Here is a 16395-nt window from a genome sequence, read left to right as displayed (position 1 = left end):
TAGGTACACTTCTTTTTAAACAGATTTTATTTAATAGATTTAGAAATGAGGCCCCACATCCTAATATCACATTAGGAATCAGTGTGGTACAGTGGGTTGGATAGCAGACTGGGAGTTAGGTGACCAAGGATCCATTTCCAACTCTGCCACTGACCTGCTGGGTGACCTTGGTCAAATCACGACATTGCTCTGTGCCTCAGTTTCCCATCCGCATTAATGGATATAAAGCATGCCAGACTTTGTAAAGCCTTTTGAGTTCTGCAGATGAAGAAGCATTTTACTGTACTGGAGCTATTATAGAAAAATAAGTGATAAATTTGGAGACTTCAGGTCAAAAAGAATGGGGGGGCATGTATGTTGCCTTCTAAACTTGAGGGTCACACACTTTGTAGCTTCTGTATGCTGACAGCATTGCACACAGCAGAGGCTCCTATTCCTTCATTGTCCCCACAAGTTCCCTACCATGCCCCTCAATTTCAGGGACTCCCCCCATGCCAGGGGCTCTGTGTGTGCCCCCCGTACCAATATCCTCTGTTCTAACTTCTCCTCCTCAAGCTAGGGGCTCTGTGTGTCCCCCATGTCTCCCTCCCCCAGACCACTGTCCCATATACTTCCTCCCATACCAGGGTCAGTCTCTGCCCTCTCATTCTCCACCACCCAATTCTTATTTCTTTCTGTTTGGTCGATGTCATTCAGTGTCAATATTTTTACACTGTTGGGACAATGGACAGAGTTGAGGTGCGGGGTATTGTAATACTGGAATATATTAATGGCTGCTATCAATCGATTCTTTGACACATACACAATCACAGAACTGATTGAAGCTCCTGGTTCTGCATCCAGATGCCAGAGGCTCCATGTGTCCCCCTATTTCTTCCTTCCGGTTTTCCAATTTTCACCAAAATCGATAGGGCTCAGCCCATTGATGTTTAGAATATTCCTTAAAAATTTGGAATTGATGGGTTACAAACATTACTGCATCACATTCAAACAGACAGGGAAATGCCACCAAGGTGAGTGTTTGCAGTGTTCTTGTAGCCGTTTGGGTCCCAGGGCATGAGAGAGACAAGGTGGGTTAGGAAATATCTCTTATTCTACCAACTTCTGTTGGTGATAGAGACAGCTCTCTCACCAAAAGAAGTCAATCCAATAAAAGATATGACCTCACCCGCTTTGTCTCTCTAATCGAGTTGAATGTATGACCTCGCTTCATTCTGCCAATAATACAGAAGTCAATGAAAAAACTTGGCCAAACATAATTCTGGAAAAGAAAGAATGTTGGGTCAGATCCTCGGCTGCTGTAAATCAAGCGTACTGTTTAAGCTGTGCCAATTTTCACTGCACAAGAATATGGCCCATAGTGCTATCTAATGACTCTTTGTCCTACGTATGCAAACAGGGCTTCTCTTTCCCCAGTCCCTTTGACTAATGGGTCTTTAGGTGGTTCTTACCCTCAACTATGGAGCTACCTCCATTGTTGACCCAAGCACCTCTCTATGGACTGTTTAGCAAGTGGTTCCCATGCCTCCATCCTACTTCTAGAGTCCAAGGGTCAGATCCTCAGTGGAGTAAGCATCTAAATTCCTTTGAGGATCTGGGCCCAAGTGCCTCACTCTATGCAGCTGAACTCCTAGAGACCTTCTACAGCAGAAATATTGTACTCTGCAGCTGTTGTCAGGAAGGGCATTAACTGAAGGTTGGAGTTGCAGGTGGGAATGAATAAGCTATCTAATGAGATGGTATACATCCAGCCTGTATCCATTACCTTCAACCTGCAGAGTAGCTTTCAAACCCGAACTACAACGATGCTGGTAGGGGCCAGCAGGAGGCACCTGATGGCTGCACTGAGACAGTGAATGGGGATTACAGTGGGCTAGCTGTCCTCCACTCACTTTTGAACTCAGAACAATTTTTCTCTAGCTGCATGACATAAGTTAAGAGGCACAGAAACAAATGCTGAGTTCTTACCCTGCCTAATACTTCTGCTGTAGAGAAACTAGACAGCTGTAAGCCTGAACTCTTTGCAGAATGATAGTTACCTGATAAATCCTTTCATTTAGGCAGAGCGTAGACCTACTTTTGTAACACGTGCAGGCAGCTTAATGGGACATCCAAAAACCACACATTAGCAGGATAGTGGTTTTATGTGTTTCTGTTGACCTCTGGGGATTCAGAACTGCTCAACTGTGTGTCATAGGTCCTACACTGCTATTAGCCATGGGTCTGCATGTTAGACAGGATGATCTGAATCTATTCTAGCTGCCTCAGTGGTGTTCCAAGTGGCTGAATGGTATGCGCATAGTGACAAGTGAAATTTACCTGTCCACAGATTCATTCTTTTTTTTTAATTTATAATTTTTATTACTTTTTCCAAATACATCAAATATTCCAAAATACCAGATTCATCATAATACACAAAGTAAATTAAGAGGGTTCGGATAAAGGGAGAGAAGGGGTCTACGTTAATCATAGACCTCTAAAATGTCAGCCCAAATTGCTATGAATTTTTTGGGCATTCCCCTTCTGTGGAATACCAGTCATTCATTAGCTGTGAGGTCTGCCATATGATGAGCCAGGCATCAATATATGGAGAGGGTGAACTTTTCCATTTTTGCAGGATTAATTTTTAGCTACCAAAGCTGCATGTTGGAACCATGCTACCTTGTTACCAGGGTAATTGCCAGGTATCAGGAATATATCCAAGAATGAAACTTAAGGGGGAGGAATCCAATTTAGCATCCGATATCAAATTGATCCTTTGACCCATCTCATACCAGAAATTCTTGATAAAGGGGCACTCCCAAACTATGCGAGCTAATGTAGCACCAAGGCACAGATTCATTCTAAGCACTAAAGTTATTATTTAATATTTATATTGAAGAGTCAGGTTTGGGACTGCACTGCTATACAAACATACACAAAGACATGATCCCTCATGTGGAGAGCTTACAGTCTGTGAAGACAAGCGACCTTTGAGAGAGAGAGGGAGCAGGAAGGAGGTTACAATCAAATATCGATAGCCACGTACACAGACCTGCAATTTAAAAATATATATATGTAAGTGCCAACCAACCCCTCAAGCCACTGTTAGTTGGCTGATTGTTTAAGAGCACACTCCAATGACTAGCTGAGCATGCACGAGTATGTCTACACTGCACACTCAGTCTTGGCTCTTCTGATTCAGGTTTGAGTCCAAGCCTCTCTTCCATCCACACATAACTCAGTGTGACTCTTGAGCTCAGCAAGTACTCAGAACCTGGGTCCTAGGAACCTGAGAAGGGGGTGGGTCATAGCCTGAGTCCTAATGTGACGCAGGTCCAAACCCTGTAATTTTGCAGTATGGACACAGGAGGTCAAGCAGCATACCCGAGTCAGAAGGTCTGCATTGAGCAATATGGACACGTTAGCTGGGCTGTGAGACCTGGGTTCAGCAACTGTAAACCCAGGTTTACACTGCAGGGTGGATGCTCAAGCGCAGGCTTGGTAATGTGAGTCCACATTGCTTAGTGTGCAGTGTAGACATACCGTGAACATGAATGTGGGTTGTGTATCTTCTACAGTTGCCCGTGCCCATCTGCTTAGCTCACAATCTCTAAGTTGCCCACCCCATCTTCTTTTCCAGGGCTAGGAGCTAGTTCTGTGCTTTGCTATTACATTCTGTCTTGAAATCCCACTGACTTCTTGAAGTCAGCTATGTCGCAGGAAGCGTGATTAAAGGCAGAACTTGTCCCCAGAGAGCTTTGCGAGGAGGTGAAGGACAATCCTCTCACCCTGAAGTTCTCCATTGCTCTCCCGGCGACTGTAATCTGTTCCTAAGGCAGTGCCTGTGCTGTAACACAGTGTTCTCTCACTCTCGTTGTGTTTATGAACGGGTGGAGCAGAAATTGCTTGTTTTCCACACAAGTAGCTACAGAACAAAGGTACGAAAGGAAACTAAGAGGTGGGCCCCACAACAACATTAATGTGAAAATAAAAGATGTGAGAACACTTCAAAGATGAATCATAAATATACACGTAGGAGTTGAACAACTCAAAGGAAGGTGGGGTGGCCTAGTGGATAGAGCATTGGACTAGGATTCAGGAGATCTAGGCACTATTGCCAGCTCTGCCACTGGCCGGGGTGACCTTAGGCAAGTTATGTCACTGCTCTATGCCTCATTTTCCCTGTCTGTAAAATGAAGATAATGATACGGACCTCTTTTGTAAAGTGCTTTGAGATCTTCTGATGTCAAATACTATAAAAGAGCCAGGTATTGTAATGGATAAGGCAGGTAGAGAACTGCTGAGGGAGTAGAAAGGACTAGGAGTAGTTTGGAAGGACACACAGGAAAAGAAGTCTGCACTGAAGACAGCTGTAGAAAAGGATTCAATGGGAAGAATTCCATCCTTTGTATAATTCCACAAGGCCAGTAGAGCTGAATCCGAGTCCCCTCGAGCCTGTTTACATCACTGCGGTGTCGCTGCAGATGTCTTTACCTTGACATTAATGGATAACAGCTCACCGAGCTGGCATTAGCACAGCACATTTCGCCATGTATCAGACACATTGCACTGCAGAGGAAAACAAAGGCAGATGAAGCGAGAAGTGGGAGTAATGAATCATTTTTTAAAAATAGCACACATACACCCCCCCACTGTAGGAAGAATGACAGCATTGCCATTCAAAAAGAGTCCTCGCCACCCGGCTCCATTGCAGCCAGCACAACCCGAGGGGATGGTGTGGTTTTTCCAGTTAAATCACTTTTTGCATTGCAGGAATCTTCCTTCAGGAGCCATTCTTGTGGCTTGGAATAGAACACAGGTGCCACAGTCACCTCATTGCTCCCCATTCCCATCACCACATCTATCCTGATAGATAGATAGATAGATAGATAGATAGATAGATAGATAGATAGATAGATAGATACCAAGGCCAGAAGGAACCACTGTGGTCATCCAGTCTGACCTTCTGTAGAGCACAGGCCAGAGAACTTTCCCAAAATAATTCCTAGAGCAAATCTTTGAGAGAAACATCCAACCTTGATTTTAAAATTGTCAGTGATAGAAATTCCACCACCATGACCCTGGGTAAATGGCTCCAATCTTTGATAACTCTCACTGTTAAAAATCTACACCTTATTTCCAGTCTCAGTTTGTCTGGCTTCAACTCCCAGCCATTGGATTGTGTTAGACCTTTCTCTGCTAACTTTAAGAGACAATTATTAAATATTTGTCCGCATGTTGTTACTTATAGACTGTAATCAAGTCGCCCCTTAAGCTTCCCTTTGTTAAGCTAAATAGATTGAGCTCCTTGAGACTAGCACTGTAATATAAGGCATGTTTTCTAATGCTGTAATCATTCTCGTGGCTCTTCTCTAAACCCTCTCCAATTTATCGAAATTCTTCTTGACTTGTGGGCACCAGAACTGGACACAGTATTCTTGCAGCGGTCACACCAGTGCCAAATACAGCGGGAAAGTAACCTCTTTACTCCTACTCAAGATTCCTATTTGTGCATTCCAGGATTGCATTAACTCTTTTGGCCACAGCGCCGCACTGGGAGCTGTTTATCCAGCAAAAAACCCCAAACCTGTTTCAGAGTCACTGTTTCCCAGGATAGAGTCCCCCATCCTGTGAGTATGGCCTATATTGTTTGTTCCTAGATACAGTCTCTGTTCCCAACACTACTGGTGATAATTTTGGTAGTCCTAGGGACTAATCAAGAGTGGGGCTCCATTGTGCTACTAGGGAATGAGTGGAGAACCCTGATTTGGTAGCATCTCACCATATCCACTTTGTCCAGAAGTAATAACACAAGGTACAAGGCAGCGGAGAACCAAGCCTATCATTTACTAGATGCCTCTGATTCTTGTCTCATGTGAGTTTCACACTGGTGTACCTTCCATGTGACTTCAGTGAGCTCCTGCAGATTTAAACCTGTGAAAGTGAAAAGAGAATCAGCCCTTGTTGCCTGGAGCAAAGAGTGGGATACACTATTTAATGCATGACAGGTGAACCTCAGAAGGCTCAGGTTTCTGGTGTGTCATATATGTAGCTATGATGCTTTTGTTTTTGAGCAGTAAATCTTTAACACGAGTGCAGAGTTCAGCAGGCATTTTGTTCTCAGAGTCGCTTCTCATCTGCTAAGAGGTCCACACACTTCGCTGTCTCCTAGAATATTTGCTATTGTTCTTTCTTGATGCCTTTTCCTATATATAAAATAAGTTTATTTTAGATCAAATATCCATGTTTTTCTTTTGTGAGTGGAAGCATAACAAAGTGCATTTCAGCTCACCCCCACCAGTTTGGGGTGGTTACACTGCATGGCCATTGTGGTATCATGGTATCTCCATTCTAACTCCAGCAAGATACTTCAGTTATTCCTGGTACATGGGGCAGTGAAAGTGGAATTTGAATGGTGCTCACGGTCTCTGATGTTCATCTGGGATATTCCCAGCACTTCTGTTGAACATTAATAAGAGAATTCATTTTGAGCTCAGTTCTAGAAAGGGACTGGGTTTCTGGGCTTTTGTTTTATCTGAACCCTCCTTAATACTAATGGAAATAGTAACCGCTGCCATCAAGTTCTCCTGGCTTATCTTCATGTGTGGATGTCTGCTCTTGGGTGCTGTGAAACTCAGAATCTTGTCAGAGGTAATCCATCCAGGCCTTCTTCCTTCTTTATTAACTGAGATTGTGTACTGGTTATTATTAGCTCTGAATTGCTCCTGTTTTATCACAGTAGCCCACACGATATTCTCTCTGAACTAGCTGTGAGTTCCATGATAATTTTAACTTTCAGTTTAAGAATGTAATCCTCAAGCTGCAGTTTGCTTTATGAGTTATGGGAATTGCCTCTTCAAATTTTCTGTTTTCTTGGGATTTTTCATTATGTTTTTGTTCATTTGTTTGTTATTTCTATATTATGTAAATTCTGTTTAAGGAGGGAAATAATCAGAACATCAAAAAGAGACAGTGTACCTAGTGCTCAAAGTGTAGTCCTGAGAATCAGGACTCCCAGGTTCTAGTTCTCCCAGGGGGTGTTTCTAGTGGTTAGGGCAGGACTTCTGGATTCTTTTCCCAGTTCTGTCACTGATTTTATGCTGCATCTTGAGAAGTCACTTTGCCTGTTTGCTTCAGTTTACCCATCTGTACTTTTTTTTTTTAATTAAAAAAAATATGAAGTTTGTATGCATCAATCCCTGTGGTTTCTGAGTGTGTGACACACACTAAAAACAAACACTGCATTACACTGAACTACCCACAGCACAGAACAGAAATAACCCCTTCCAATGCCATCCAAGCCCACTCTAAGGAAAAATTCTCTCCTGGTAATGCTCTATAGTCAAACCACTGCCTGACCAAAATGACTTGGTGCTCTAAAGATCAAAATTCTGGACCACTCAAAGGAATGATGGGGACCCTAAATGAAAATGAGAGAGTCCCTTTTAGAGACTGTGAGATTAGAATGGGCATACAAATACTTACCTCTTGGGTGGGCTGTAAAGTTAAAATAATTAATTAATGAGTGTAAAGTGATTTAACATCCTTGGCTGAAAGGAGCTAGAGAAGTGCGAAGTGTTGTTAATTAATTTATTAATATTAATAAGAAGAATAATTAATGTTATCAGTGATTTCCCAATTTAGATCATTGGGCAAGCAAGGTATCTCTCATTGGTAACTGTGTGAAAGGGTAAAATAGGTGAAAGACGATTTAAAAATACTAACTAATCCATCACTGAGGCCCTGATCCTGCACCATGAAAGCCAAGGGAAGCTTTGTTATTGACTTAATGACCATAGGCTCAAGCCTTTAATCTCCGGTAAACAAAACCTAAGTGTGTATTTTGCAAGTGTTTTTTTTTAATTAACACTCTAAAACAATTTACTTCTTCATTCTGTCACCAGTTAACACAGGTTTTTGGAGAGGCATGGTGATGCTTCTTTTTGCAGGATTTGTGTTGTTTGTAAGGTATATTGTCACCCTTTGAGACACACTGGTTACTTCATAAACTCTTAGGTTTTAAGTGATTTTTTTTTATTTTAAAGGGGGAAAAGCAGGTGTGATTACTAAAATGATCCAGTTTGCCGTACATACTGTAGAAGCAAATAGGAAAAAAAAATTAAATTGCTGAATGCAAGAAAACTGCCAAGACGACATTTTTAACACTTACACCAGACAAACTGTTGGGTTTCAAATTGGCAAACAGTTTGTTATGACAGTCCTTTGATAGAGCATTTCATAGAGAGAAAACTAACAGGGAAACTCAACTCCAGGGAAGAGGGGCTCTTCGGCGCCAGAGAACAGACGATGCCACTCAATTCCAGATCGCTACAGAACCATGGAATTGTAGGTATAAACGCCCAGATCCTGCAATCAGATAGCAGGGTTGAGTCTTAACGATGGGAAGAGCTTACTTGGCCTTGAAAGCACAAGATGATGCTGAATAATGCTGGGCACATAATCAGTAACATAGTTTATTGGCTGAATTGTTGTAAACAAACTATGCACCACCCCGCAGCTCAGGTAGAGGGAGAAGTATGGTAGCTGAAGCCACCTTTTATGCCAGGAGCCATTTTGCATCCGAGAACCCAGAGGATGCACTTAGATGGCCCTGAGGGACTGCCTAAGTTATGGCAGCCCAAAATGAGATGTGTACAATTGCTGCAGTGACACCTGCTACTGCTCGCTCCTGTTCCTTCATGCACTAGCTTCCAGGGGGGGCTTGTAAGATAGGCTGCGGTCTTCATACTCAGTTCTTGACCCACAGCAGTTCACCCCCAGCTGGATCAGTCTGTTACAGCCCCTTTTTGCTGCCACAGTAGGAGGGAGAATCCTGCCATACATTTCTTATTAACTTCTCCTTTATTCAAAAATTTTTCAGGCAGATGCATTTCAAGCTGTGAGTCCCGTACAAGCCCAGTATAACCAGCCTCCTTTGTTTAAAAATGATGAGTCAGGCCAACCAAGTCATGAGAATAACCCCAACCCTGTACAAAATCTTTTATGAGGTTCAAAAGAAGCTCCTCTTCTCCACATATTATTTCTCATTTCTGGTGGAGTTAAGCCTGAACCAAAACCCCATATCAAACCTTTGGGAAGTCTCGGACGCAGAGTTGTGTCCACCTTTAGTTTCAGGGCCCTCTGCATGGTCAGGTCCTCTCCAGGAAGTAGAAGTACTCAGATATTACCAGAAAGACTCTTTGTAAACATTCTAGTCATACTGGAAGGAGCCATAACTAGGAATCTCAAAGAAATTTCATTCCTACCAGACTTCCAGCTCAGTTTGCTGGACTAATGATGGTGCTTATGAGCTTCACACAGAGCTGTCCCTTGGGTAGGGTGAATCTGGGTGACCACGCAAGGTCCCGCACTTTGGGGGGCCCCACGAGCTGGTAGGATTGGCCAGTGCCGTCAGTCCTGTAAGAGACAAATCTGTCACTTCCGCCCCAGGCCCCACACCCCTAGCTACAGCTCTAGCTTCAGATAAACATTCCAGGTAGTTGGGGAAGGGATATGCATTGGTGTGAAATCCCTATCCTCCAACAAAACACTACACATGCTTTGTGCAAGATTAAAGATTATCCCCTGCCTAGGATTAAACTGAAGAGAATCTCCAGCCTAGGCTTTCTCCTCAGGTTTTTCATGTTAGGATTCCTCTCTTCAGCCTTGTCTTCATCCAGAAAAAGTGGGTGTTCTTACTACGTTAGATAATGTGGCAAAAGTCTAAAGCAGCGGTTCTCATCCTATTTACCATTGTGGGCCGCATATGCAGCTCTCCATGTGTTATGTGGGCAGCATCCACACAATATATATACTACCTGTATGGCCCTGAGGATGTCACGTGGGCCACAGCTGTGTGCTGATTGGGCCACAAGTGGCCTGCAGGTTGAGAACTACTGGCTTAAAGTTTGTAGTTTTTACGAGTATTAGTAGGCTGAGATAAACCTAGGCTCTCCCCTATTTATTTCAGCCTGCCAGCTTGTGTGAAAACTACTGTTGCCTCACCCACACAAGGATTTTACCATGTGTTCACCAACATGTGGTTAACCCCACACACATCTGTTTCCTAGTGTGGACACACCTCTGCTACCACCTCTCCTAGCCCTGGCTTCCTTTCTAGAGAGCTAGTTCCAACCCCACCCCACAGAGGATGGAACAGGGGGCAGTTTAACAAACCATACCTGCCCTAATGAGTCAGCAGTGATTAAATTGTAGCTTCCAATACCCACCAGCAGGCTGGGACAGTCTTGCTACCTATAGCAGGGGCTGTATCTGGACCAAACCTGAACTCTGAACTATTTGTGGATCAAGGTTTAACAGTCAGTAGATTACACAATAGTTCTGCAGATATTTGAATGGCACCTTCATGCATCTTCCTTTGAGTCAAGTATATCATTACTATCCCACCCAGGAATGGAAGTCCCCTTCAGAAAATATGGCTATCAGGATAGTACCTGGTCTAAAGTCTTTAATCTTGCAATGTGTATTTCCCTCTTGAGGTGGAGAAGGCAGACTGATGCATAGACAGAAATGACAATAACATACCGGTTCATGTGCGTAAGGGCCACTGCCCTCGACTGGAGGGATTGTACAGCCACGTGTCATAAGTTCTGTACTGCGAGCAGCAAACTGAGAGTCTCCTTTGGATCAAGTTGTAGGGTCCTGTGCTCCTGGGTAGAATGATCTGAGTTCTGTTTCTGCTTTTTCCCTGAGATTGTGAGTGGCTGTAGCATGCAGTGTAGTTACAATAAGAGGTTAAAGAGAAGGGGACCTCCGCTCCTCTCCCTGGCTTGGGTAGGCAGTGCTCTCCTGACTCTATAGTTGGTGTGAGGAGAACACCCTCTCCAGTTTCAATCTGCCTGCTTACAACCATAAAGTCCTAGCTGTCATAGACTTGTGTGTGAGCTTGTGTCTATCTGTATGTACAAAATACCCAAGCCACCTTTCCCATACACAGAAGTAGATCTTTGACATCAGGTTCACCAAACCAATGCAATCAATGGGGAAAGAGTGGATGTCAGAAATAACTGATAGATCTGATCAAACCTGCTATTTAGGGTAGAAAAGGGAACTTTCCAAATTCCTCGTTATTTATTGTCCTCGCCTCTCTCCATTAAACTTTTCTCCTGATAAACACCAGCCAGGCTGCTCCAACTTTAAATCCTTAAGTGGATGTGTTACACCTACAGCTGAATGAATAATTCAGTTCCTAGTCACTGTCTGACTTTGATAGGAAGAAAAGGGGGAGTCCCCAAGGGTCTGATTATGTGAATCTCAGCTCAGTTGGGGGGAGGGGAAGGCTAATTAATTACACATTTACTGTGGGGAATATTTAAAAAAAAAAGAACCTAAATCCTGGTTTTCTTTGGGCGTCTCTGATCACAGCTGAGAGCATAGTGCCAAGGCAACCAGCCTCTTGGAAACTTAACGCTTTCACGTCTGGTTAGAGCATTGGGAAATTAAAAAACAGCAACAACAAAACACCTGGATTGTGTTTCATCTGAAAAACGCCTAAACTGCAGAATGATTCATCATCTGCTGCTGTCGGATTCATTACTCATGCAGCTGTGAAGGCGATCTTTTTTTCTCCCCATGTTGTTTTCCATTTCCTGGGAGACTTTGCTTCTGAAAGCAAATGTGGAGCCGGCGGCATCTCCCCGAGCGTTAAGGCAACATGGTAGTATTACCATTGACACTAAAGATGCAAATTATTTTTCGCTTGGCACCAGAAAGATTTGTGCTGCCAACTATCTCTAGATTAAGCTTTTTTAAAATACTGTAAACTATTTTGGTAGCAGCGAATTACTGTTGCTTGGTGGTACATGATCTCTGGCTATTTTTAATGCCCCTGGGACAGATTTGCAACTCTCCTTCCAGTGTACATGTACGGTCATTTTCTGAAGGAATCAAGGCCCCTTTTATAGCTAGACTGTTTCCATTCTGTGCAGAACAGGTGAGAACTGCGGTTTAGAATGATTTTCTCCTCCAGCTCCAGTAGCATATCTCTATAATGTAAAACGTACAATCACAAATGCTTATTGCTTAACGCTTGTAATAACTGCTTTGAGCTTTCCTTTTACGTTCCCATTTGGGTTTGTTATTCTTCCTCATTTCCTGTCCTAAAGAACTGAACAGAGTTGCTGTGTGCTTTGTAAAAAATTGCTCTCTTTTGCCCCAGAGGTGGCTGCATTTGTGGGGGTGGGGTGGGGGGTGAGCAGGGCCATATTCTGGCTGGTGACGCCCCATGGTGCACCTGTCTCCAGCAGTGGGAGACCAGATTGGAAATTGGGAGTCCTGATTCTGTTCTCTTTGCAACATAATTTGCCTCTTTCCAGGCCCTCTGCAGCTATGGAGAGGTTTAATAGGACATGGCCATGAGATAAGGGCACACAGTCTGCTAGATCATTAATGAGTGTTCCTTGAGCCATGCTGGTTTAGTACAGCATCCCACACAGATTTATTCCCAGTCCTAGTAGATTGCAGAGAAAATTTGTGCTATGTACAGATGTGTCCACGGTGAGGAAGGTTATCCCACTTTGCTTCCACTTCCCAGAATCTGGCAATGGCTTGTAACGTGCTTTGGGTTCCCTTGAGAGGACAGATGTTATATCGAAATGAGAAAGGGCTGAGCCAGATCCTCTAGACTGGCTGTGTCACACTCGCTCCAGGACCCGAGTGAGGGCAAAAGGTGGCATTGATCATGGAGTGGCGAGGGAACAATCCAACCTAAATCTGCACTAAATTCTGCCGGTATTTACAGTCCCCTCAGGACCATTCTGCTAGCTGGGGATCACTAGAGCACAATGCCCCTGCCACACTCCCTCCCACGTCTGACCCACTCCCATCAATCTCCTGCTAGAGGGGAAGGGCTGGGAGCAGGTCGCACAGAGCCAGTTATAGCAGCTTAACTCCCCCCAGGGATTCACCTCTGTCAGAGGAATCCCCTGCAACCTCCTGAGCAGTGCAAATCGGCCAGATTGAGAAGAGTCTGTATTAATAAAATGGCCTACCAAATAAAACTGCATTTCATGAACAGCACTGCGAAAGGGAAAAAAACGCTCTCTAGCAAAAGCTCCCTTTGGCATTAAGAATTGGCGGGCGATGTGTGCATGCGCTTCCTTGATTTATCCTGAGCCCCAGCATGGTGGAGAACAAAAATAACATCAGCACATCCCATGGACTCACTCTCCGATTCCAGCAACAGGTGGCAGCATGTCATGTTACAGCGTTAGTGGCCTCCCGAGTGAAACGGCATCTCGTGCGCAGGGCAGTTTGCCTATTGCTAGAAAGACCGGCTCCACTCAGCCTTTCTGTCCCCCGGCATCACCCATGTTTTCCTCTCTGAGCAATGGCATTTTCCGCAGCCAGCACCTCCAAAACAACATTGCTTTAAAAAAGGGAAAGTAGTTTCACTGCTCTGGGAAGTCCTCTCTTCTAAACACTTCAGAATTTTTCCACCTATTAATTTGGATTTTGTGGGAAATCTTGGGGGATTTTGCGGCTCTTTTGGAGGGCCAATAAATCAATATGGTTTTATTCTGGGGATTGGAGCTGAATGGACAGTGATGTAATCTGATGGGCCATAACCCAGGGCTTTGTTGGCCTATTATCCAGCCCTGGGCACCTGTATTGTCACTTTCTCTTGTACAAAGTGGGTCCTCGTGATGCTGCACTTTGGCCTTGATTCTCCATTGCACTGCACCCTCAGGAGCCATTTGCAAAAAGGTGTCAAATGCTACTACTGGTGTTGATGGGTGGAGAATGGTGATTTGGCAGCAGGTTCCACACACTTCACGCAGGTGTAAGAATCTGTTCCCCCCCCCCCCCGCTCTGCCACTGACTCCCTCTGCAACTGTGGGGAGAATCCCGCCACCGTCTGCCTCACTTTCCACTTCTGTAAAAGGGAGACAATAACACCTGCACTGTTTTTCGTTAGCCTACAGGAAGCGCTTTGTTGACATAGCAAGCTAATAAAGTTAAGGATGATTATAAACTGGCGATGAATCTAAAACAAACCCCTGGATCAGAAACAGAAGGGAGTACTAGGGTTGCACCTCCAGTAAAGGAAGTTATAGCACTGATTACAGCACGGGACTGGAACTCAGGAGATCTGGATTCAATTCCTGGCTCAGCCACAGACTCCCTGTGTGACCCTGAGTATGTTACTTAAGTCCAGATGCTCAAAGGTATTTAGGTGCCTAACTCCCACTGAAGTCAAACAGGAGTTAGGCACCTAAATACGTTTGAGGATCTGGACCTTAACCTCTTGGTGCCTTGTCTCTCCATCTGTAAAATGAGGATAATAACCCTTCCTTTCTTTCTGACTTGTCTCTGGAAAGCAGGCTCTTTGGAGCTAGGACTGTCAGTTACTAGGTGTCTGTACATTGCCTAGCACAATGGGGCCCTGCATAGGTACCAACTCCATGCGTGCTCCGGGGCTAGAGCACACACGAGGAAAAAATGGTGGGTGCTGAGCACCCCCCAGCAACTCCCCTATCAGCGCCCCCCCAGCGCCTCCCTCCCGCCGGCGGGGCCCGCAGATCTCAGCGACTCCCCCTCCCTTCCTGCACCTCCCGTCTGCCTTGATCAGCTATTTTGTGGCGTGCAGGAGGCTGGGGGAAAGGGGGAAGGAGCAAGGACGTGGCACACTTGGGGGAGGGGGCAGGAAGAGGTGGGGTGGGGGCAGGGTCGGGGGCAGAGCCAGGGGTCAAGCACCCCTGGCCCTTTGGAAAGTTGGCCCCTGCTCTCCGCTGGGCAGTCTAGGTGATGTTCTAATACAGATGGTTACAATAAAAAGACTCAGGGGCAGTTAGTTCTGGACGAAGACTTGGGGTACAAAGCAGATGAGCAGTCATCCCCTATTTCTATTCACTAGACAGGCAAGGCAGCTATCCCCTGCCCCACACACACACACACACGCCCCTTATTGGGGGGTACCCATGTTATTTCAGAACTACTGGACACAGACCTGCCCCGTTGGGGCTCACCTTCCATGATGAGGTCACCTGCAGCCTGGGAGTGCAGTTCTTCCCCTCGTCTTCATTTTAATTCACAGGATCATTTCTGTTATCTGCTGTTTATTCTGCATCTTGGGTGCATTGATGCCTCCAGCAAGCTTTGTGTGCCAGGGAATTATGGGTCCACAGCGTCTGCAAATCTGCATCCCAGCCAAAGCCTTTGAAAGCTGCTTCTCTTGAATGCCATGCATTTGGCTGGCTCCCCTCCCTTCCCCTCTCTCTCTTTCTCTCTCTTAATCCAGCCTAGTTATCCCCCAACACTGAACAGAGACTGTCTGCACTGCACAGCATATAATTTGGTGGGGGTGGGGGTGTCTTCACTTCCTAGCAGATGAGCTCTGAATCCTTCTGCATAAGGCAGAAGAACAGGTAGCACATGGGCTGTGCTCTCCCTGGCTACCCCCAAGGCTAAACACTTTGGATCTGGCTTTCAGAAGGGCCCTGACAGTCAGGACCACACTTGCCTGACTGCATGGTGCTCAGAAAGGGCAGAGGGGCTCCCTGTCTGTTTGGTCCAAAGAAGGGGGGAAGTTGCATCTGATTTTCCTTTCTCCTCCAGTCTTTTTGCTGTTTCTCCTTTTATTTTAAATATTCTTGCTTTGTGGATTTCCCCAGTAAATCAGAGTGCATATGAAGTGCTACGAAGTTTATGTAGTTAGGAGCTGTTTTCCCCTCCGATGGCCTGCAAGTATTTCCCCCCCTAAAACTGTCTCTTTCCACCTCCCCACCACACAAGCTTCAGCAAGCTCAGCTGCACATAATGACATCCAATCTGTTCAGGAAAAGAAAAAAACAGAAGAGGGAGAATATTTCCCTTTGATTTATAGAGAAGCCAAGCTGGCAGAGAACCCAGCTCAGGGATGGGTGGAAGGGAAACCAAAAAGCAAATTTGTGATGCATAGGCAAACTCTCCCCTTGGGGAGATGCCAGCCAGCACAGCAGCCACGGCTGACGGAGAAGCTTTGCAGGTTTCATCTGTGCACCCAAGGCGTCCTCCTTCCCAGTGCGTTACTATCGCCACGCAAACACACGCCCACGGTCTGTGCAAAGCCACACTTGCTAATTTAATTTTAAAATGACATTAGAGCTAATACAACCCAGCTCATTAGCACTAGACAAAACACACAGGTCTCCATGTAAGGAGATGGAGGCTGAGACCTGGGTGGAGTGGAAAGGCCTGCAGTTCTGATGCTGTTGTTCTCAATCCAAGGCACCATCTTCATGCTTTGGATTAGAAGGATGTGGTTCACTTAGGAGCAAGGGAGGAGTGAGATAAGCAAGATGGGTCTTGACTTGTGGTTAAGGCACTGGTCTGGGACTCCCCAGTGTAAATAAGGAGTAACTCCACCAAAGTCAATGGAGTCACACTGGCGTAAAAACATTGTGAGTGAGAGAA

General features: G+C 45.1%; 1 long non-coding RNA gene across 2 annotated transcripts; it reads right to left on the bottom strand.

Moving 5' to 3' along the window:
• Positions 1 to 2400: 2400 nt before the first annotated feature.
• Positions 2401 to 15289, bottom strand: LOC140900097 (uncharacterized). 2 transcript variants are annotated; one of them, XR_012155556.1, is made up of 4 exons: positions 14970 to 15289; positions 9249 to 9399; positions 5765 to 5916; positions 2401 to 4551 (listed from the first exon to the last, which is right to left on the bottom strand). It is a non-coding gene; the product is annotated as an uncharacterized LOC140900097 (long non-coding RNA). The 2 variants fall into 2 exon arrangements; XR_012155557.1 differs by lacking the exon at positions 14970 to 15289 and having other exon boundaries at positions 9249 to 9515.
• Positions 15290 to 16395: the final 1106 nt, after the last annotated feature.

The sequence above is a fragment of the Lepidochelys kempii genome, chromosome 18 (genome assembly GCF_965140285.1).
Source record: "Lepidochelys kempii isolate rLepKem1 chromosome 18, rLepKem1.hap1, whole genome shotgun sequence".
Taxonomy (NCBI): domain Eukaryota; kingdom Metazoa; phylum Chordata; order Testudines; family Cheloniidae; genus Lepidochelys; species Lepidochelys kempii.
Note: the sequence above shows the minus strand (reverse complement) of the source record. Positions and strands in the feature narration are given on the sequence as shown.